Here is a 22,885-nt window from a genome sequence, read left to right as displayed (position 1 = left end):
TATCTCCCCTCAGCCGTCTTTTCTCCAAGCTGAAGAGTCCCAGCTGCTTTAGTCTTTCTTCATAGGGAAGTCGTCCCATCCTCTTTATTATTTTCGTCGCCCTTCTCTGCACCTTTTCTAATTCCACTTTATCTTGTTTGAGATGCAGCAACCAGAATGACGTAGGTATAATTTGGGTTCCTCTTTCCTACATGCATCACTTTGAACTTGCTCACATTAAATGTCATCTTCCATTTAGATGCCCAGTCTCCCAGCCTCGTAAGGTCCTCTTGTAATTTTTCACAGTCCTCCTGCGATTTAACTACTTTGAATAACTTTGTGTCATCAGCAAATTTAATTACCTCACTAGTTACCCCCACCTGTAGGTCATTTATAAATGTTAAAAAGCAGCGGTCCCAGCACAGACTCCTGGGGAACCCCACTAACCTACCCTTCTCCATTGAGAATACTGACCATTTACTCTCTGTTTTCTATCTTTTAACCAGTTTTTAGTCCACAATAGGACACTACCTCCTATCCCATGACTCTCCAATTTCCTCTGGAGTCTTTCATGAGGTACTTTGTCAAACGCCTTCTGAAAATCCAGATACACAATATCAACTGGCTCACCTTTATCCACATGTTTGTTCACCCCTTCACAGAAATGTAATAGATTGGTGAGGCAAGATTTCCCTTCACTAAATCCATGTTGGCTTTGTCTCATTAACCCATGCTTTTGAAGATGCTCTGCAATTTTGTTCTTTATAAAAGTCTCTACCATTTTGCCCGGCACCGACGTAAGACTCACCGGTCTATAATTTCACAGATCTCCCCTGGAACAATCTGTTTTTGTATCCAACGCAATCTGTTTTTCAAAGTCCCTCTTTGCCTTCTTTATTTAGTGCTTTGCATTTGACTTGACATTCCTTATGCTGTTTCTTATTATTTTCAGTCGGTTCCTTCTTCCATTTTCTGAAGGATTTTCTTTTAGCTCTAATAGGTTCCTTCACCTCTCTTTTTAACCATGCTGGCTGTCGTTTGGTCTTCCGTCTTCCTTTTTTAATACGCGGAATGTATTTGGCCTGAGCTTCCAGGATGGTGTTTTGAACATCATCCAAGCCTGATGTAAATTTTTGACCCTCAAAGCCGTGCCTTTGTTTTCTTTTTTTTTTTTTTTCACTGTTCTTCTCATTTTATCATAGTCTCCTTTTTTTAAAGTTAAACACTAACTTATTGGATTTTCTGTGTATATTTATTTCAAAGCTAATATCAAATTTGATCATATTATGATCACTGTTATCAAGTGGCCCCAGCACCATTACCTCCCGCACCAGATCATGTGCTCCACTAAGGACTAGGTCTAGAATTTTTCCTTCTCTCTGCTCCTGTACCAGCTGCTCCATAAAGCTGTCTTTGATTTCGTCAAGAAATTTTACCTCCCTAGCATGCCCCGATGTTACATTTACCCTGTCAATATCGGGGTAATTGAAATCACCCATTATTACTGTGTTGCCTAGTTTGTTTGCTTCCCTAATTTCCTTTAACATTTCTACATCCGTCTGTTCATCCTGTCCAGGCGAATGGTAGTACACTCCTATCACTATCCCTTTACACATGGAATTTCAGTCCATAGGGATTCCAAGATATGTTTTGTTTCCTGCAGAATTTTCAATCTGATTCAAGGCTCTCCTTAACATACAATGCTACCCCTCCACCAATTCGATCCACCCTATCACTACGATATAATTTGTACCCCGTTATGACAGTGTCCCACTGGTTATCCGCCTTCCACCAGGTCTCAGGGATACCTATTATATCTAATTTTTCATTTAGTGCAATATATTCTAACCCTCCCGTCTTATTTCTTAGGCTTTTGGCATTCGCATATAGACATTTCAAACTATGTTTGTTGTTCCTATTTACATCATGCTCAGTACTTGACAGTATTAATTTGCAATCTTTTGTCTGATTTTTATTTAAGGACACCTGATCTTCTATGGTCTCTTTTTCAACCTCACTATCGAGATACCCTATCTTCCCTGTTTTGGTGATGTCTTTGAAAAATACCTTATCCCGAACCATGCTCTTTTGAGTGACTGTCGGCCTTCCCCCAGTTTCTTGTTTAAAAGCTACTCTGTCTGATGGTCACGTGGTGCTATGCAGGAGGGAAGTCGCGTCTGAGCGGAGTTCCTGCGTTCTCCCCTTATTTTTGTTAATTATCTGACCTCCCCGGGACCCTAAAATCTTCGGGAGTACCTGGATCGGAGTGTTGGTCGGAGCGAAGAGAGTTGTTCAGTGGAATCGCACTGCAATCGGGAGATGGCGGCAAAAATCCAAAAAAAGGACAAAAGCAAAGTAGCGGAGCCCAAGATGGCGCCCGCTCCGCAATCGCCGAACACGAGCGTCTGCTCAGTGTGGACTGCCGAGATTACAGCAGAAGTAACGGCGGCTGTGGAGGCGGCCCTAGATAAAAAGCTACAGGCGATTTTTGATAGAGCAGACTCGGCTCATGAACGCCTAGACGGATTTCACCTGGATTTAGATCACGTTCAGCAAAGGGTCAGTGACATTGAAGACCGCATGGTGAATACCGCCCAACCTATTGAAGCTTTACAAAAAAAAATAACAGACCTGGAAAATAAGATTGACGACTTGGAGAACAGGTCTAGACGCAATAACCTGCGATTGATTGGGCTCTCAGAACAGATTAAAGAATCGGAGTTGGGCAGCTTCCTTGAGTCCTGGATCCCAACGGTGTTGAAATTGAATAATCAATCAGGACCTTTGCGAATTGAACGCGCACACCGATTGGGACCGAAAAGTCAAGGCCAGAATCGACCACGGGCGGTGATCATGAAACTTCTTAATTATGGGCACAAACAAGCTATCTTACAAGCCCTGCGTACAGGAGCAGAACTTAAACATGATGGTCAACGTGTTTTGTGTTTCCAAGACTATTCAGCGAGAGTGGCAGCGGCAAGGAAAGAATTTGCGCCGGTTTGTGCGGCACTTCATGAAAAAAAGATTAGATTTGCTCTAATTTACCCGGCGAAACTGAGGGTGCAACATGGAGGTACCGAGAAGTATTTTGCAGATGTATCAACAGCTAAAGACTTTATTCGAAACTTAACACTGGCGACAACAGATTGAAGGGTACTAAATGGACAGAACTTAAGTCAATGAGGTTTGACATACATTGTGTGTAAATGATTGCAACAGATATGCAAGAAAAATGGCTACCATTTTTGGGGCTTTGGGTTAGAGCTGTTAATTGTGTGAAAATGTTCTTTTGAATGGGTACATACAGCATGTTGTTTCTACTATGTATTAATATGGAGGGTGGGCAAACAGATGTGGAAGGTCTCCTGGAAGGCCTTGGTTTAGATCCTGCCGTATGGGTCCCCGGAAGGGGGTTAAAAGATCATACAAGGGGGATCAAGCACCTTCACGTGACGAGTTCTCTGGGGAACTCAGGGATGAGGGATGGGGCTGGGATAGGGGAAGGGAAGGCAAGGGAGAAGCGTTGGGGAAAGGGGGAGTTGGGGGGGAAGGGGGAGGGAGGGGGGGCGAGGGGGGGGGGGGGGAAGGGAGAAGACCTACCAGAGTGTTTTAGACCTAGAAATGAGAAGTCGGAATAAGAGCACATGGGAAGATGAGGAGAAGAAAAGGGGGGGGGGGTGGAGGCTGGGACGCCTTTCCCTTGATATAAGTGATATCGGTCTAATTGGAGTAATGTTAAATGACCATGGTTAAAGTGGTTTCTTGGAATGTTGGAGGAGTGACATCACCGGTAAAACGCAGTAAGATATTACAGACCTTAAATAGAAAACAGGTCCATATACAGTGGTGGAAATAAGTATTTGATCCCTTGCTGATTTTGTAAGTTTGCCCACTGACAAAGACATGAGCAGCCCATAATTGAAGGGTAGGTTATTGGTAACAGTGAGAGATAGCACATCACAAATTAAATCCGGAAAATCACATTGTGGAAAGTATATGAATTTATTTGCATTCTGCAGAGGGAAATAAGTATTTAATCCCTCTGGCAAACAAGACCTAATACTTGGTGGCAAAACCCTTGTTGGCAAGCACAGCGGTCAGACGTCTTCTGTAGTTGATGATGAGGTTTGCACACATGTCAGGAGGAATTTTTTTCCACTCCTCTTTGCAGATCATCTCTAAATCATTAAGAGTTCTGGGCTGTCGCTTGGCAACTCGCAGCTTCAGCTCCCTCCATAAGTTTTCAATGGGATTAAGGTCTGGTGACTGGCTAGGCCACTCCATGACCCTAATGTGCTTCTTCCTGAGCCACTCCTTTGTTGCCTTGGCTGTATGTTTTGGGTCATTGTCGTGCTGGAAGACCCAGCCACGACCCATTTTTAAGGCCCTGGCGGAGGGAAGGAGGTTGTCACTCAGAATTGTACGGTACATGGCCCTATCCATTCTCCCATTGATGCGGTGAAGTAGTCCTGTGCCCTTAGCAGAGAAACACCCCCAAAACATAACATTTCCACCTCCATGCTTGACAGTGGGGACGGTGTTCTTTGGGTCATAGGCAGCATTTCTCTTCCTCCAAACACGGCGAGTTGAGTTCATGCCAAAGAGCTCAATTTTTGTCTCATCTGACCACAGCACCTTCTCCCAATCACTCTCGGCATCATCCAGGTGTTCACTGGCAAACTTCAGACGGGCCGTCACATGTGCCTTCTGGAGCAGGGGGACCTTGCGGGCACTGCAGGATTGCAATCCGTTATGTCGTAATGTGTTACCAATGGTTTTCGTGGTGACAGTGGTCCCAGCTGCCTTGAGATCATTGACAAGTTCCCCCCTTGTAGTTGTAGGCTGATTTCTAACCTTCCTCATGATCAAGGATACCCCACGAGGTGAGATTTTGCGTGGAGCCCCAGATCTTTGTCGATTGACAGTCATTTTGTACTTCTTCCATTTTCTTACTATGGCACCAACAGTTGTCTCCTTCTCGCCCAGCGTCTTACTGATGGTTTTGTAGCCCATTCCAGCCTTGTGCAGGTGTATGATCTTGTCCCTGACATCCTTAGACAGCTCCTTGCTCTTGGCCATTTTGTAGAGGTTAGAGTCTGACTGATTCACTGAGTCTGTGGACAGGTGTCTTTCATACAGGTGACCATTGCCGACAGCTGTCTGTCATGCAGGTAACGAGTTGATTTGGAGCATCTACCTGGTCTGTAGGGGCCAGATCTCTTACTGGTTGGTGGGGGATCAAATACTTATTTCCCTCTGCAGAATGCAAATAAATTCATATACTTTCCACAATGTGATTTTCCGGATTTAATTTGTGATGTGCTATCTCTCACTGTTACCAATAACCTACCCTTCAATTATGGGCTGCTCATGTCTTTGTCAGTGGGCAAACTTACAAAATCAGCAAGGGATCAAATACTTATTTCCACCACTGTAGCTATGCTACAGGAAACGCACCTAACGGCCAAGGAACACAAAAAATTATGCAGGTGGTGGGTGGGAGACTTTGTGGACAGCCCCTCCCCTAATAGGAAGGCAGGAGTTATTATTTTGTTCCGTAAAGGGCTCACATTAGTAAAGAAAAAGGTTGTCATGGACCCCAAGGGTAGATTTGTTATGGCAGAAGTTCAGGTGCATAATCAGAATGTATTACTGGTAAATGTATATGCACCGAATCAATATGATAAGCGATTTTACCGAGAGCTGATGAGACGGGTGCACTCTTTTGATCAAATGCCTATTATTATGTGTGGTGATTTCAATTCGGTGGTTGATCCTTTAATTGATAGTACAGGTACCTTGAGGGTGGGGCCCGTAGACTTTTCGAGGGGGATCCCACGACTCTGTTCTTCGTTGGACTTGGTGGACACATGGCGTTTGTTTCACCCGGGGGAGAGGGATTACACTCACCTTTCTAGGGCGCACGGCACACTATCGCGTATTGATTATATTCTGGTATCAGCTAGTAAAGTTAGCTCATTGCTTCAGGCGGAGATAGGAGCGACCCAGGTGTCGGATCATGCTATGGTGTGGGTGTCCCTGTCCCCTGGGGGGGATGGGGGTCGGAGATCTAGATGGCGCTTCCCCAGGGAACTTTATTATGACAGACAATTTTTCCCCTACATACAGGCCCAATGGAAGGAATACACTGAGTTTAATGAAGCCACATACCTGACTGACCCAGTGCTGTTCTGGGAAGCGGCCAAGGCGGTAATGAGAGGCGCCATTATATCATATCACGTACATAAGAAAAGGTCCAGGGACGCAGAGATCCTTTGTATGGAAAGAACAGTAAGACAGGCTAGGCAGAGGTTTGGGGTCATGCCTTCCAGCTTACACAAGACACAACTGTTAGAGGCTCAAGCCTCCCTGAACCAATTAATACATGCCAAGGCACAAAAATCAACTCAATTCTTTCGCTTCCAATTATACAAATATGCCAATAAGCAGGGAAAGCTGTTAGGCCGCCTAGTGAAACAGGTAGGGGGCTCGCGTTTTATATCTCAAATAAAAGACGCAGGAGGAGGACTTCACCATACTTCTGCAGGGGTGAATGAAGTCTTTAGGCAATTTTATGAACAATTGTACTCAGCTCCGGAGGAACAGGGCTTACAGGCGGAAGGATATTTAGAAGGCCAGCAGCTGCCCAAAATTACTGATCAGCAGCAAAATAGTCTTAATGCAGACATTTCGGAGGACGAGGTGAGCTGGGGTATACGTGACAGCCCATTGCATAAATCACCGGGAGGGGATGGACTTCCCGCCGAATTTTACAAACTTCTTAGCCAAGATGTAGTGCCTTGTTTAACGGTAGTGTTTAACAGCTACGTACAGCAAGGAATTTTGCCTGAGTCCTTGCGGAAGGCACAAATAGTGGTGCTGTTAAAAACAGGTAGAGACCCCCTGCAAACTGGCTCGTACAGACCTATCTCCCTGCTGCCGTTTGAGACCAAATTATTTGCCAAGATCCTAGCAAATAGACTAGGAAGAATTCTCCCCAGCATAGTTGAAGAATCGCAGGTGGGATTTGTAAGGGGGAGAACAGTGATACGAAATATGAGACAAATCTTGGGGGCTTTAGAGACATTGCACCGATATTCAACCCCAGCTTTAATAATAAGCTTTGATGCCGAAAAGGCCTTTGATCATGTCAACTGGGACTTTATGTTCGCTATTTTGAGGGCATATGGGGTGATGGGGTTTTTTCATGCAGCAATACAAGCCCTCTACCAAAGTAATACTGCTGAAGTTCTAGTTAACGACCAAGTGTCAGAGCCATTTGGGATATTTCGGGGAACTAGACAAGGCTGTCCTCTCTCACCCCTTCTTTTTGTAATGGTGTTAGATCCCCTGATTAGGGATATTAAGGGAATGGAGGAGGTAAGGGGGGTACAGATAAGGGAGGAATCCTTTAAGATTTCTGCGTTTGCAGACGACTTATTGGTGGTGATAGAAAACCCACAGGTGTCCTTGCCAGCTCTTATGGAAATATTTGCCGAGTTTGGAGACTTTTCTGGATTTAGTCTTAACTTAGATAAAACAGAGGTAATGTCTCTATTTATGAAGGACCACCAGTGGGAGAGTTTACACTGCCCCTTTAGAAGAGTAGATGTGGCGTTCAAATATTTAGGTATATTACTTACTAAGGAACCTAGACAATTGGGTGAGACAAACATAGCGCATCTGCTGACGAGTACCAGGGAAACACTGGGGAGATGGGACGGATTGCCATTGTCTTTGATGGGGCGGATTGCTCTGTTTAATATGGTGCTGTTTCCCAAGTGGCTTTATTGCATGCAGACGATCCCACTTTACCTCAAGCAACGGGATTTAAAAGCGCTTCAAAACATGCTTTCTAAATTCTTTTGGGTTAGGAAAAGACCCCAGATTAAGTTTGAATTCCTAAAAGGGAAAAGCGGGGAGGGGGGATTTGGAGTCCCGGATATTAAATTTTATAATGTGGCTTGTTTATTGCGTCACTTGGGGGATTGGTACCAACAGACTGAGAGGTTCTCTCCCTTGGCTATGGAAGTAGAGCTATGTGGTCCCCTACATATTTTCTACATACTGCATGCACCGTGGAAAGATCTGCCCACACACACACGGTTTAGTGTCTTGATAGAGATGCTGACGAGTACCAGGGAAACACTGGGGAGATGGGACGGATTGCCATTGTCTTTGATGGGGCGGATTGCTCTGTTTAATATGGTGCTGTTTCCCAAGTGGCTTTATTGCATGCAGACGATCCCACTTTACCTCAAGCAACGGGATTTAAAAGCGCTTCAAAACATGCTTTCTAAATTCTTTTGGGCTAGGAAAAGACCCCAGATTAAGTTTGAATTCCTAAAAGGGAAAAGCGGGGAGGGGGGATTTGGAGTCCCGGATATTAAATTTTATAATGTGGCTTGTTTATTGCGTCACTTGGGGGATTGGTACCAACAGACTGAGAGGTTCTCTCCCTTGGCTATGGAAGTAGAGCTATGTGGTCCCCTACATATTTTCTACATACTGCATGCACCGTGGAAAGATCTGCCCACACACACAAGGTTTAGTGTCTTGATAGAGCCCTTAAGAAGAGTGTGGAAAGATCTGGCGAAGATCTGGTCTTTCGACTACAGATGTAGTAACTTACTCCCCTTGCAGGGCAATGAAGCATTTCGTCCGGGCATGGATAATCAAGTGGTGAGGTCCTGGGGTGAGAGGGGGATACTGTTTTTGCACCATGTGTTGGGACCAGGTGGCGAGATGAAGTCCATGGAAGATCTTGGATTAAATTCATTAGACTGGAGTACTTGTTTCGCATATGAACAGGTACGACACTATGTGACATCTCTTACGCGTAGGGCATTGGGTGTTGATCTGACCGCCAAAATGGATGCCCTGCTGGAGATGCCGTCGGGAGACCCTGTCTCCATCTCCCTGTTATATAAGAGACTGACCATGACAAGACCGCAAAGAGACCTGGGCTTGGTGGCAGCCAGATGGGAGGGAGACATACAAGCACCAATTTCGTCTCAGGATCTTTTGCAAGGGCTGAGGGGAGTTTTGAAGTGGACACGAAGTATAGAACTTCGGGAGTGTCAGACCAGAGTTACCTACCGTGCTTACACCTCACAATCTCGAATGTATCATATGGGATATTTAGAGTCAGCAGTATGCAAGAGATGTGGAATGTCGCAAAATGATTTTTTCCATGCCTTTTGGAAATGCGGGGCTATTAAAGCGTTCTGGGTCAGGATTACTAGGTTTATAGGTAGATTTGGGGGACATCGGGTCCGAATGTCACCTAAATGTATTTTGCTGGGTTGTCTTTCCCCGATAGAGGGAGGCACGATTCACCTGAGTGCACTCGCCCATAAGGCTTCCTTGGTGGGCATGAAATGTATCTTAGTGAACTGGACCTTGGATCAGGGTCCCTCTTATTGGCAATGGCGTAATCGTTTTCATGCCTTGCTTTTGATGGAACTCCAAGACTCCTTGTTTAACTTCAAAACTCAAAATAATTTTTACATGACCTGGAGGAGATACCTTCAGGTGATATCTCCTAAAGCTAGAAGTTATGTTCTTAACAAACTTACTGCTCTGACTAGTTCTTCTCAATAGCTTACATCAATTAGAAGAAATTGATGCTCACATCCATAAAATGGATGGTTTATCTGGTAGTAGGATATGAGGGGGTAGCTGGATAAAAGGTCTACATATCTTGGTTTTGTGGGGAGGGGGGGGGGGATGGAAGGGGGGTTTGATAAGTATTAGTCCTCCTAGATGTTTATTTAAGATTTTGACTTTAACCTGTTCACGAAAAGAAAGACTAGTTTATTAATCAATGTTTGTGGGTTGGGGTATGGGGATTGTTGTCGGGCTATGATCTGTGGATTATATATCCAGCGACCGGATACTGTAAAAGGACAACAGTTATATCCATGGCTGTCGGGAATATAGGGGGAGAGCTATAAGAAAACAGGCTCTCTACCCTAGCCTTTGAAAGGGAAGAATTATAAGAGTGGATTGAAAATGTGGACTCTGCTGACTCAACGGTTCCAGACACAACACTCAAATGCAAGAATCTTTATAAGTTAAAACAGTGGGAGAGAGGAGGGTATAATACAAATTGCTTGATGATAAAGTACCAATTTACATCCAGTTGGTATATATCACTTATATGTACAGGAGTGTGAAATGTTCAATCTGTTGTATCATCAATAAAAATTGTTGAAAGTAAAAGCTACTCTGTCTCTTTAAATGCCGATGCCAGCAGCCTGAGTGGATTGCAGATGCTCCTTGTAATGGACAGCATTTATTTGGAGAAAACATTCAAGAAATAGTTGTTTTATTTAATGATAAATTGTTCAACAATCCGCACTCTTTCTATGGAAACTTAGGTCAAAGCAGAGGTTTCCCTTGAAGGCTGTTTTTTTCCTGCACTTTCCCCTATAGGAGGTACCAAACTTTTCTTAGACATTCTGATAAGCAGAAGAGTTATCGGCGGCAGCAGCAGCTACCAAGAACAAGGGATAAAAAGTTCAAAGGCTGAGCCCTGAGCAGGCGAAGTTGGATCAGTGTTTTTTGACTATTCAAAGGTTGTAGTGAAAAGTCGATTGTCCCTCTTTCTGGAAAAATTGTGATGTATAACTATAGACAAGTGGGTATGGGTATAGTAAAAAGGAGGTACAGGATTTATTTTATATCCCAATTTTTGTGAAAAAATTCAATTTGCTGCCTTTAGATCAGTTGATTGTGTTGCAGGAGGAGGTCAAACAACTTTTTCAGATCAATATAATAGGAAAAGTTGTTACAGACAAATTTGTACTTTTCGTCAAGGTATTTTCTAATTCCCCCCAAAAAACACGAGGGCTGTGTCGAATTTTAGATTTAAGAGCTCTGAACAGTCGTGTAAAACAAGTTCAGGATGTTGTCATTGAGGATGGTGCTGTCTTTAACTTCAAACAATTTTTATTGGTGATAACAAGCAATGATATAATCAATGCACAGTGTAAGACATATACCACCCAGTATAACCCCTTTCCCCAAATAGAACTCCCCCCCCCCCCTCCACTGCTAGCACTCACTCCGAGGGTATAACTTTGTTCTTTAGTCCTCCCCCAATGATAACTGTAATGATGCATATATCCATATTAGAGGAAAAGGCATTTAACTTGCCTCAACCTTCATTTTAACTTTACAAACTGTAGTATAATATATATTTAGATAGATAGATAGATATATGTACACCCCCCCCCCCCTTAGCTTCTCAGTATCTGGCCATGACCCCATAGATGTAAAGTATGTAAAAATGGCTCCCAAACTAGCAAATTCTTCTTCCTGTTGGGGGATCCCTGAGCCTCTTGTGCTTCCCATTGGGCCAAGAGATGTAACATATTTCTCCAGTGCCAATAAGTCGGACCTTCTTAGGACAACCAGTGTTGCATTATACATTTCCTCGCCACTAATGGTATTTTCTGCAATAATAATATATTTCCTCTGGCTTTTAAAAGCACCCTATCCAATAATAGTTGATCCATCAATCCTGGCCCTGTAATACCTAGTGCGTGTACAATATATTGTATTATTTGTGACCAAAATCTCTGCACTTTGGGACGTTGCCACAATGCATGTGCAAAGTTGTTTCGGTCTCTGGAGCATTTCTGGAAGGAGGGAGTTGAGAGGCCACCTGCTCTGTACAATTGCATTTGTGTGCAATAAGCCCTGAGAACTACTGTAAAATAACATTCCCTCAACCAGGCACAAGTATTAAGGGAGGGGATTCCTCAGATGTTAATCAGCAAATCCCATCCTTCTAGAACCACCCCAAGCTCCCCCTCCCAGTGAGCCCGCAATACCTCTGAATATTTTGTTTTTTCAAAGTGAAGAAGAGCTTTGTAGGCATCTGAAACTGAGATTGTTTGTTCTGAAATAATATTTAAAAACTCCCAACCCTGTTGACCCTTTTGAAGCTGAAGTTGTTGCACATCCAAAGAGTCCACATAATGTTGTAGCTTGCAGTAAGCATATCCATTCCCTCATCCATTTTTCAACTTCTGCTGAACCACCACAGAGGGAATAAGATTCTCTTCTGTATCCAATATCTGCACTAGTGAAGTCCACCCAACATGTTCCCAAACTTTAAAAGTCTGATTGTCCATACACGGCTGGAAAGCAGTGTTACCCCATAATGTTAATAAATTTGTGACCAATGGATTCCCCCCCCACCAGGCATCTAAAAAGAGGCTTCCATATGTTCTGAAGCAAGGTGAGCAGTAAACTACACTTCAATCATTGTGAGAGTTGAGCTTTAGTAAGGTGTAATAAAGACAATAATTCATAGGGAGCATAATAAACTTGCTCTAAGTCCAGTGATATATAATGGGATATTTTAAATGCCCAGTCACGGAGATGACTTAATAAGCAGGCTGATTGGCAAATCCCACCACCCCTCCAGATAGCCTTTCGTTGTTGCTAGTAATCTAGGGACATTTAAAGAATATAACAATGGTAAATCCCAAGCTATTTTAAAAAAGAATCTGCGTAACATAGGGGAAACTGAAGCCCCACAGCTGGTGAACAAGTGGTGAAAATGGCAGGGCCTCCGATTTGGCAAGGTTCAGCCAAAAACCTGTGTAGTCTCCATATTACGTGAATATCTGTAAATAAAGCTCCTTATGAGGATTGAGGACTGGTAAGATGGACTCCAATATCAGCGAATGCTGCTATTTTAAAATTATGCTGACCTACCCGTATTCTTTGAACCTCTGGGGTTTCACTTATATCCCATATCAAAGGATCTAAGGATGGTGCTATCTTTTGTGCAAAGACAGGGATTGGATTTGAAGGACATCTACTTTTCATGTGCTGATCCATCCTTTGCACAGAAAGTGGTTCTGGATATGCAGCAATTACCATGGTATTCAAAGTTCTTCCTTTCGACATCTGCTGCTCTCCAAGAGTGGTCTGAAAGTGTGTCGCAGTTGTAGCAGCAGGGAAGGGATACAGGTGTTCCTTTATTTGGATGATTGGCTGGTCATTGCCAGCACTGCAGATCTCATGGCACGTGCTCTGGAGAGGACCATATGTGTTCTGGAAGAAGTTGGATTTTTAATAGAGAAGTCTGTTCTTAATTATAACTCAATTCCTACAGTAGATTGATGTGATGACAATGTGGCCTTTTTGCCAATTTTGAAAGTAGAAAAGATTATAGATTTAGTCCAGGGTATGTTAAGCGCTGCACTAGTTCTGGTGAAAGCAATACAGATGCTGTTGGGACACATGGCAGCATGTATATTTGTTATGCCGTCGCATGAGTGTCAGAATGGGAATTAAAACAGAATGGACTCAGTTTGCAAGATCAGCAGACGCAAATACAATTGACAGGTTCAAAAAAGCAAATGTAGCCTTCAAACAATCCTGCAAGGCAAAAGGTTGGGTCAACTAACGCCTCAATTTTCAGTAACCACAGATGCTTCCTTAATAGGCTGGGGGATGCATTTTTTAGGAGTTGCAGACGCAAGGTCTGTGGGCTTTGTGAGAATCTGCTCTCCATATAAATTTTCTGGACTTAAAGGCAATTTGAAAGGATCTTCAAGTTTTCTATCATTATCTTTGAAACTCAGTAGTTTAAGTTTGTACAGACAATCTGATAGTGATGTTATATCAGCAAGCAGGGCAGTAAGAGATTCCAGCAATTGTGCAGCGAGGCAATGGGCATTTGGGAGGTTGCCTTGCACCAGGAATTTTCCAAGTGGCAAGGTGTCTTCTAGGAGATAGACTGTGTTGGCAGATACTCAACAGAATTCTAGATCCCCATGAGTGGTTGATAGATGAACCAATATTGAGAAACATTTTTCAGAAGTGGGGCACACCATTGATCCTTTTGCATCGGACAATTCAGAATGTTCCTTTTTTTGTTCTTGGAGGCTGAGTCATTTTCAACTCAGGACAGATGCATTTGCGATGCAGTGGACAGGCAAGTTCCATTGATTGCAAAAACATTGTCTGTTGAAAGCAGAATCGACAGATGATTCTAATTGCTTCATATTGACACAGAGAGCTGTGATTTCCATTTCTGAAGGACTTGGGCACTAGAACTGCCAGAAGTGAAAACGCTAATCACTCGAGTCGGGGTCCAAGATTCATCCAAATCTGAAGTCCATAACATTGTGCTCAACTTCCATGTTGTCAGTTTAGTTTAAAAAATTTTGAGTTGCCACATAGAGTGAGGGAGGTAATTTTTGCCTCCAAGAAAATTCAACCAAGAAATCTTACACACTGAAAGGAAGAAATTTTACAGATGGTGTGCCTTTAGAAGAGAAAATGCACTATAACCTGCAATGTATCAGTAGTGTTGCAGTATTTATTGCACCTGTCAGATTCAGGTTTGAGCACTATCAGCACCCAGTTGTAAAAAGATTCTTTAGGGGTTTAATGCTTGTAAAGTCCCCTATGAAGCCACCAGTTCAAGTGGCTTCAATTTAGTTTTTATTATAGTTTGAAAGTACAAAGTTTTAAACCTGGAAAACATTTTTCTTACAATTGTTTCAGCATGTAGAATAAGTGAAATTCTGTCTCTTGTTTATCCACCATACAACCATGTTTCTGGTAAATAGTTATTTTATGAACTCATCCAAAATTTCTTCCTAAAGTTGTTTCTCAATTTCATTTGAATGAGCCAGTGTTTAATCTACATGTTTCCGAAGTCCAGGAAAGACTACACACATTATTATAAGAGGGTTCGAAAATCTATATACAAAGAACTCGTAGGCCGAATAGGCCATCTTGGCTGTGTTTGTCTTTTGATGAGAGGCGGGCTAGTAGACCAGTTACTAAGCAAATTTTGTTGTTAAGGATCTCAAAATGTATTGAAGTTTGTCTGTTCTTTCCTTTTATTTAGAAAACAGTTGAAAGCATTTTTGTGCTTTGATGTTTAGTCTACAGTGTTTTATATTGTTTTTATGCATGTTATTCTGTAATTCCATCTGATATTTCTTGTACTCTGTAATGAATCTTTATGGAGATATGGTAGAATATATGCTATGAATGGAACGGTGTGGTTGCAGATAGTAAAGTTACGGCTCATAATTTTAGAGCAATTACAATCTCTAGAGCAAAAGTTTATAATGCGTTGATGCAAGATATTTGAAAAACAGCTACTTGGTCTTCATTGCATGTTTTTGCAAAACGTTACTATTTTGGATAGTTCAGCAGTACTAGGAGAAAGCTTTGGATCTTTTGCTTTGGACAGTGCGTCTTTTAGTGTGTAATACTTGCTTGGTTAGTAAACTTCTTTATACATTTCATCTTGCCTCTTCTATTAATTTTGGTATGCTGTGGAGAGAAGGAAGTTGCTTACATATAACAGTTGTTCTCTGTGGACAGCAGAGTCCTAAAGCCACACTTGCCCTCCCATATCCCATACCAGGGTTATTTGAAGGGACGCATGAGTGGGTAAGATATTCTTAAGAATATGAGCTTTGGTATAGAGTTCCAACTGATGGATAGAGGATGACATCATCATCAACAGTGTTGCTTTAGGATCCTGCTGTCCACAGAGAACTGTTACAGGTAAGCAACTTCCTTTTCTTCTTTGCTTCCAGGAGAGATTCCACTAGAAGGTCACATGGTTTCAAATGAATCTGCGACCAAAATTGGCCATTTAGTTTCAGTAGAAGCCGAAAATAAAAACTGCCAACTGCCCCACCCCCAACCTGGAGGCAGCCCCACCCCAGCAACAGCCCCCCTCCTGGGCCTACCTTTTCATTGGTAGTTAGTGAACACAGGAACGTCCCCACTCGCTCCTGTGCACCCCTGGCTCAGAAAATGGTTTCTGGGACTTCCAGCAGCAGTCTCACAGGACTACTGTGGGAGGTCCGGGCAGCCATCTTGAGATTGGAATTGGCCTGGGTAAGAGTGAGTGTCGCGGTTGGCCGTGCTGGTTCTGTTCTTAAAATGGCTGCTGGGACCTAGGAAGCCATTTTCTGAGCCGGACATGCACAGGAGCTTGGGGGGGGGGGGGGGGGCTCCTGGTGGCCTCGTCTTCTTGGGGGGGGGGGGGGGGGGGGAGAAGAGTTTCACTGGCATTTTTGGCCAAAACCTGAATTTTGGGCCAATTTTGGTGTTTAATTTGAAACCAAAATTTGGTTGACCTCTAACCCAAAGCATGTGGTTCAGAGGTGCTGTCTAAGTGCAGGCAGTCATACCATTGACAGAACTCTGAAACTCAGAAAGTGGATGACACTGTTCCATCACTTGTGTAAAAGTCCCATTACTGTAACTGGTGCAGAGAAAACTCCCTGTACCATCTTTGGCAACATGTCCATATGAGTTGCTATAGCTATATCTGCTTTATGACAAAACAGCTGAGCACATACTTTCTTCTAGGACTGACCAAACTACTACTACTACTACTTAGCATTTCCTCTTTAGCTCTGTTCCCTACTCAGGTCTTTATATTTTCACCACTTCCTCGATGGAGTTGGCATGGCACAAGAAACTAAAAGGACTCCAGTAAAAAGCTTCTAACCTTAACTCCAATTGTTTTGGTGGCAAATGAGTTATCTTCAATTTCCTTGCCTCTCGCGGAGCATCCATATTTATTCCTGGAGAAAATATTTCAGCATTTTGTGAAAAGCTATCGCAAGGACATTGTTTTTGATAAGAAAGACCTGCAGTTTGTCTACAGGCCAAAACTGACAGGCTGTTGGGATTACAAGAGTTACAATCTCTCCACAATCCAGGTGTTTCTCTTCTATCCTTATGGATTCAGAGCCCCCCCCCCCCCCCCCCCCCCAAAAAAAAAAATATATTCTCTGACTCTGTCATCCCCTATTTCTGCATAATCCCAGACTTTTCTGGACGATATCACAGAACCTCAGTCACAAGCAGGTGACTCCTCTCTTGACAAAGGACCTGTCAACAGGAATATCATCTGACTCATCCCTTTCTGAGGTTATTTCTTGTCCAAGATTCATGTAGTAGATGGCAAAGGAGATCCCTTTCCTTCCCCCTGCAGCAGGGTGATGAACCAAGGTTGGATATCTATTTATCAAAGCTTTTAAAACCAAAATAACTGTACTGGTCCATGCTTTGCTTCAAGTGTGATAGGTCTACATATGGCAAAATTCAGGGTTTTTTGTTTTGTTTGTGCAGCTGGTACCTTAAGAGGCTACACCTTAAATATAAGGTTTGCTGCACCCCAGGCATTAAATAACTATTACATGGAACATTTCTCAAAGCTTGCTGTACTTGCAACACTTGATTTAGACTAGTTGTAGTTGGTCTACTGCACACGTTACTCAGCGTCTAATGCACAAAGGGGTTTTGTGTTGGTTTTACTGTTTGCAGTAGCAGCTACTGATAATCCATTGCAAATGTATTACAAGTTCATTAGTATCAAAAGGAGCATTCTGTGTGATGCACAGAAAGGAGCACCTTCCAGCAGGTCTGGAGATGTTATTGCATGAGGGCTGCTACTCAGTGGATCAGTCTGCTTGCATTTTTTTAATTGTATCTGCACATGTATGTTAAATGTGCCATATGTGTGTGTCCCACACAACACTTAAAAAGTTGTTGTGGAACAAAACAAAAAATTCTATGTGATGCGGTTGTCGCCTTTTTTCCATGGGCATGTATATAACATAGACACTTACTGCTAGACTGTTCTACTCATGTGCTAGGCACATTCCCTACTGAGCTACTTGCAGAATTTCCGCGCATCTCATTTGCATGCAATTTCCTTTGAGCATCGATTGCTTTTTCAAAATTGCAAGTTCGGCTGTAGATATAAACACACGGTATTTAACGGTGACTTTTGAGCATCTGACCTTCAGTTCAGTGGTTGTAGAATCAGCTATGGAAAAGTAAAAAAATGCAGAGAGATTCAAATATGCCACCTGATAAATGATCCCAGGTTACTAGGGATCTTCCATGGTTCCATACTCTCTACTAGATGTGTTTCTCAACAATTATGTTTTTGACACTTTTTCAGTTTTCTGCCTTCCCTATTGCTGTCAGATGCCTGGGATGGTTATAGGCATTAGGACTTAGAAAAGATGTCCGTTCAAATTTGGCTGATGTACCTAATAATATTTATAAGGTAAAATAATACTGTACAACCCTTCAGCATTGCTCTAGTCTTGGAGTACGCAGAGACCTCTAGACAAACACAATGTGGTATTGGAGAGTTTAAAAACCAAAAAAAAAAAAAAAACTTTTTATCAGTTTAAAGATGATCATGACAAAAATTATCATTAAAGAAACAAACAGTAAGTAGTGTATCTCACCAGCATTTGTCAAACTAATTGATTTGACAGGTGACACACTCACTTCTGGGTTCTCAGCCAGTCAGAAGTGAGGACATGCCCTCTTCCCCTCCTCTCAACTTTTCAGCAAGCATTCTGTTCTTTTTGTGAGATCAGTCTGTCTGCAGTTTCTTTCAAACACTCTCCCTTTTCTTTATGTAGGATCAGAGCCTGTCAATGTGGATCAGTGGCAGATAGCCTTGCACGACAGGCAGAGAAAAAAAACTCCAGATCCACACATTTTATGCTGTTTACAGATTTGGCTGCTTTAAAAAAAAAAGGTGCTACTTAACATCATGCTGTACCCTGCCCCACCTCGCCATATGTGTACCCCTGCCCCTCCCCACCTCTAAACGTGACAAAGCTAGGAAAGATCACTTAAATGAAAAGGTATATTTTATCGGCAGGGAAAGTTACAGATTTTTCTTTTTAAATGAAAATAGCGACAGAACAATGCTTTATTAAGAAGAATACATTTTAAAAATAAAAGCTAGGCAAGGTCATATGAAATGTATAATCCAGGACAATGCTTTATACAGCGTGTGTTTTATTCTTCTGTTTGCGAGTTTGGCTGTTTTAAAAAAGATGTGGGTAAAAAGCTCTGCCCTTCAACACCAATAAAAGAAAGAAAAAAAACATATTCTCTGAAGACAAGCATGCTGCAATATTCTCAGAATTAGGTGACTCCGATCCGAGTTGCTCGGTCTGGCATTTTGCCAGTGTAAAAAAGTAGAGCTTTGTGGAACGTGAGCCACACCCCACCGCACCTTGTGAACATGGTCTCCTCAGTTTTCTTTGTTCTGTGTGAGGGGAAGGTGAACTTTCTTTTAACCGCTCCTCGCCCGGTTCAAAAGCTCTTATGCGGCAAGGGCATGCCTTTCCTGATTTCAGCAAGGTATAGAATATGACCAGGATCCTGCTTCCTCCTCGCTTGCTGGTGCTCCTATGGAGTCAGCTCTTGCCTGTTTGGCAGACGCCCTTTATGATTTGGTCAGGGTGTCTGCTAAGCAAATGGTCTTGGCGGTTTCGGCTCGCCATCTCTTATGGCTGCGCCACTGGTCAGCAGACATGGCCTCTAAGCAGCACCTTACTAGACTTCTCTTTAGAGGGGAAGCTTCTTTTCGGTGAGGATCTTGAAAAAATTGTGAAAGACTTGGGAGATTCAAAGTCCCAGCGGCTCCCGGAAGATAAGCCTAATGCAAGGTTGGTTTCTTCCAAACCTCGTTTCCTTGACTCTCGCCGCTATCGCCCTTGTCATAGTTTGTCCTTTCAATGTTCTAGATTCCAGCAGAGGTCTTCCTTTCGGAATGACAAGCGCTTGTTGGGAGCAGCAGCCAGACCTCAAGCTCAAGGACAATCTACATAATGATGGGGCGCAGGTCCTCTCTTCTGTTCTTCCCATTGGCGGTCAGCTGACACTATTTTATGAAGAGTGGACCAATATTACTTCAGACCAGTGGGTCTTAGATCTTATCAGAGACGGCTACAGATTAGAATTTGCCTTGCCCATCACAGACTTATTTTTGGAATCTCGATGTGCCACAAAAGCCAGAAGAGCAGCAGTAGACTTTGCAGGCGTTGCTGGACCTTGGGGCAGTGGTCCCAGTACCGCAGACCAAGATGTGCACCAGGCGTTATTCAGTTTACTATGTGGTTCCTCGAAAAGGGGGTTCCTTCAGACCTATTCTCATTCTCAGGAATGTGAACAAGTGTCTTCGGGTTCACCATTTCCACATGGAGACCGGTCTTTGATTGCATCTGTTCAGCCAGGAGAGTTTCTCACGGCTCTGAATTTGAAAGAGGCATACTTGCATATCCCCATTTGACCTCATCAGAGGTTTCTTTGGTTTGCCGTGCTAGGCAGTCATTTTCAGTTTCGAGCACTGCCCTTTGGACTGGCTACGGCCCCTCTCACCTTTTTCAAAGTCATGGTAGATGCCGTGGCTTTTCTAAGAAAAGAGAGGATCAAAGTTCACCCTTATCTCGATGATTGGTTGATTCGGGCAGACTCTGAACCAGCCAGTCAGTCAGCCACCTCTCAGGTTTTGCAGTTCCTGCAGTCCCTGGTTTGGGTGATCAATCTACCCAAGAGCCGTTTGGTTCCTTCCCAGTCGTTGGAATATCTGGGGGTGGTATTCGACATGGCTCAAGGACATGTCTTCTTGCCAGAAGCCAGGAGACTCGAGCTTTGTTCTCAGGTTTGCCTTCTTTTAAGGACTCCCCGCCCTCAATCTTAGGATTATGTCCAGGTTCTCGGGTCGATGACGGCCATCCTGGAGGTGGTTCCGTGGACAAGAGCTAATATGTGGCCTCTCCAGCATGCCCTGTTGCTTCGATGGTCTGCAGTTTCACACAGTTATCAACGTTGTCTTCCTTGGCTTCCTGTAGCAAGGGACAGTATGACCTGATGACTGAGTGTCTCCAATCTTCAGAAGGGAATGCCTCTGGCACCCCTGCAGTGGATCATGGTAGTCACAGATGCCAGCCTTTCGAGGTGGGGGAGCTCATTGTCTCCGAGTGGCGCAGGGGCATTGGTCGGAGATGGAAGCGAAGTGGCCCATCAACAGGTTGGAATTGAGAGCTGTGACGCTCGCTCTTCAATCCTTTCAGGATCTCCTGGAAGGTCAGGTGGTTCAAATTCTCTCAGAGAACACTACTGCGGTAGCTTACATCAACTGACAGGGAGGCACTCCGAGCGTGGCGCTGGCCATGGAGGCCACCAGCCTACTCCGATGGGTGGAGTCTCATCTTCTCTGTCAGCAGCTCACATTGCGGGCCAGGACAATATTCAAGCAGACTTTCTCAGCCGTCGTCATCCAGATGCGGCGGAATGGGAACTAGCGACGGAGGCATTTCGTCTGATCTGCCAAAGGTGGGGCTCACCTGAGATGGACCTCATGGCAACAATTTATAATAAAGAGATATTTGCATATATAAGTTGGAGTTTAGTGTGGTGCAATGTTGTTTATATACTCCGACTGAATTGTTTTTTTTTTTCCCCTTTTTTGTAAGATTGTAAACAAAAAAGAATGGCAAAGTTCCCAAGATCTTCAGCTGAAGAAAAGAGGTCGACTCTGAGGGACTGGACACTCTTGTTACAACTCTGGCCGGAAAGAGGCCTCTGCTACGTCTTCCCACTGTGGCCTCTCATCAGGTGTCTTCTGTATCGGATCAGACTTCATCATGGTCCGGTAGTATTGGTAGCTCTAGATTGGCCTCGTCATCCATGGTATGTGGATTTAGTTCGACTTTTGCTAGAGCCTCCTCTGCGCCTGCCAGTTCTTCCTGGACTTCTTCATCAAGGCCTGGTACGGATGGAGGATGCGTCCCGCTTTGGTCTTACGGCCTGGATCTTGAGAGGGAACAACTGAGGAAGAAGGGCTATGCTGATTCAGTCATTACCACGGTGCTTCGGGATCCGAAAACGTTCCATTACTACAGCTTATGCCAGAGTGTGGCGCATGTTTGAGGCATGGTGTGCAAAGCGCGCTTGGTCTCCCTTTAAGGCATCTATTTCCCAGATTTTGGCTTTCCTGCAAGAAGGGTTGTAGAAGGACTTGGCATATAATTTTCTCAGGGTTCAAGTCGCAGCCCTTGCCTGTTTCCGTGGTCGAGTGTCAGGCTGTTCTCTTGTGGCTTACTCTGATGTGGCTCTGTTTTTGAAAGGTGCTCTTCATCTTAGACCCCCCAGTGCAACGTCCGTGTCCTTCATGGAAGTTGAATCTTGTACTCAGTACGTTACAGGGTCCGCCGTTTGAACCCTTGAGGTTGACTTCTGGTAAAGACGTTAATCTGAAAATGGTGTTTTGGTAGCCATTGCCCCAGCGCATCGGGTTTCTGAACTGGAGGCGCTGTCATGTCGGGAATCTTTTCTTCAATTTTCGGACTCTGGTATTACGCTGCAGACTCTCCCATCCTTTTTGCCTAAATTCGTGTAAGCATTTTATTTGAATCAGTCTCTTTTTCTACCTTCCTTCCGGAAGACAGATTGTCTGCAGAATTTCTCTCTTCTAAGACTTTTGGATGTTCGTCGTTCTCTCTGTTATCTTCAGATGATGAATGACTTCAGCAAGGTATAGAATATACTTTTGCTAGAGCCTCCTCTGCGCCTGCCAGTTCTTCCTGGATGGTTCAGACCATCTTTTTGTCCTTTTGTCGGGTCCTAGATGAGGTTTCGCTGCCTCCAAAGCGCGACCATTGCTAGGTGCCTTAAAGAAGCCATTGTTTCGGCTTATCTTGTGAAGGGTCGGGCTCCTGTTGGCTTGCGTGCTCATTTCATTCGTGCAGGCTACCTCTTGGGCTGAAACAGGTGTCCTTTCCTTGGATGCCATTTGTCGAGCAGCCACTTGGGCTTCTCGGCGTTCCTTTATTAAACAGTACAGATTTGATGTTTCGGCTCAGGGGCATGCCCATTTTGGGGGTGATGGTGCTGTCTCGGGGAGCGGCAGCTTCCCACCCTTTTTAGGGAATTGCTTTGATACATCCCACCAGTTCCTGGATTCATCTGCTGCTGAGACTAAGGAAGGTAAATTTATGTCTTACCTGATAATTTTCTTTCATTTAGACGCAGCAGATGAATCCAGGATCCCTGCCCTGTATTGTTGTAGCTGCTTGTT

General features: G+C 43.7%; 1 protein-coding gene across 2 annotated transcripts in view; it reads left to right on the top strand.

The window, feature by feature from the left end:
• PHF6 (PHD finger protein 6) overlaps nt 1-22,885 on the top strand; it is a 130,376-nt gene that overhangs the window by 95,528 nt on the left and 11,963 nt on the right. The gene's annotated exons all lie outside the window — the stretch shown is intronic.

Source organism: Microcaecilia unicolor, chromosome 7 (genome assembly GCF_901765095.1).
Source record: "Microcaecilia unicolor chromosome 7, aMicUni1.1, whole genome shotgun sequence".
In the NCBI taxonomy this organism is placed as follows: domain Eukaryota; kingdom Metazoa; phylum Chordata; class Amphibia; order Gymnophiona; family Siphonopidae; genus Microcaecilia; species Microcaecilia unicolor.
The sequence above is the reverse complement of the archived record's forward strand: the minus strand, read 5'-3'. Positions and strand labels throughout refer to the sequence as shown.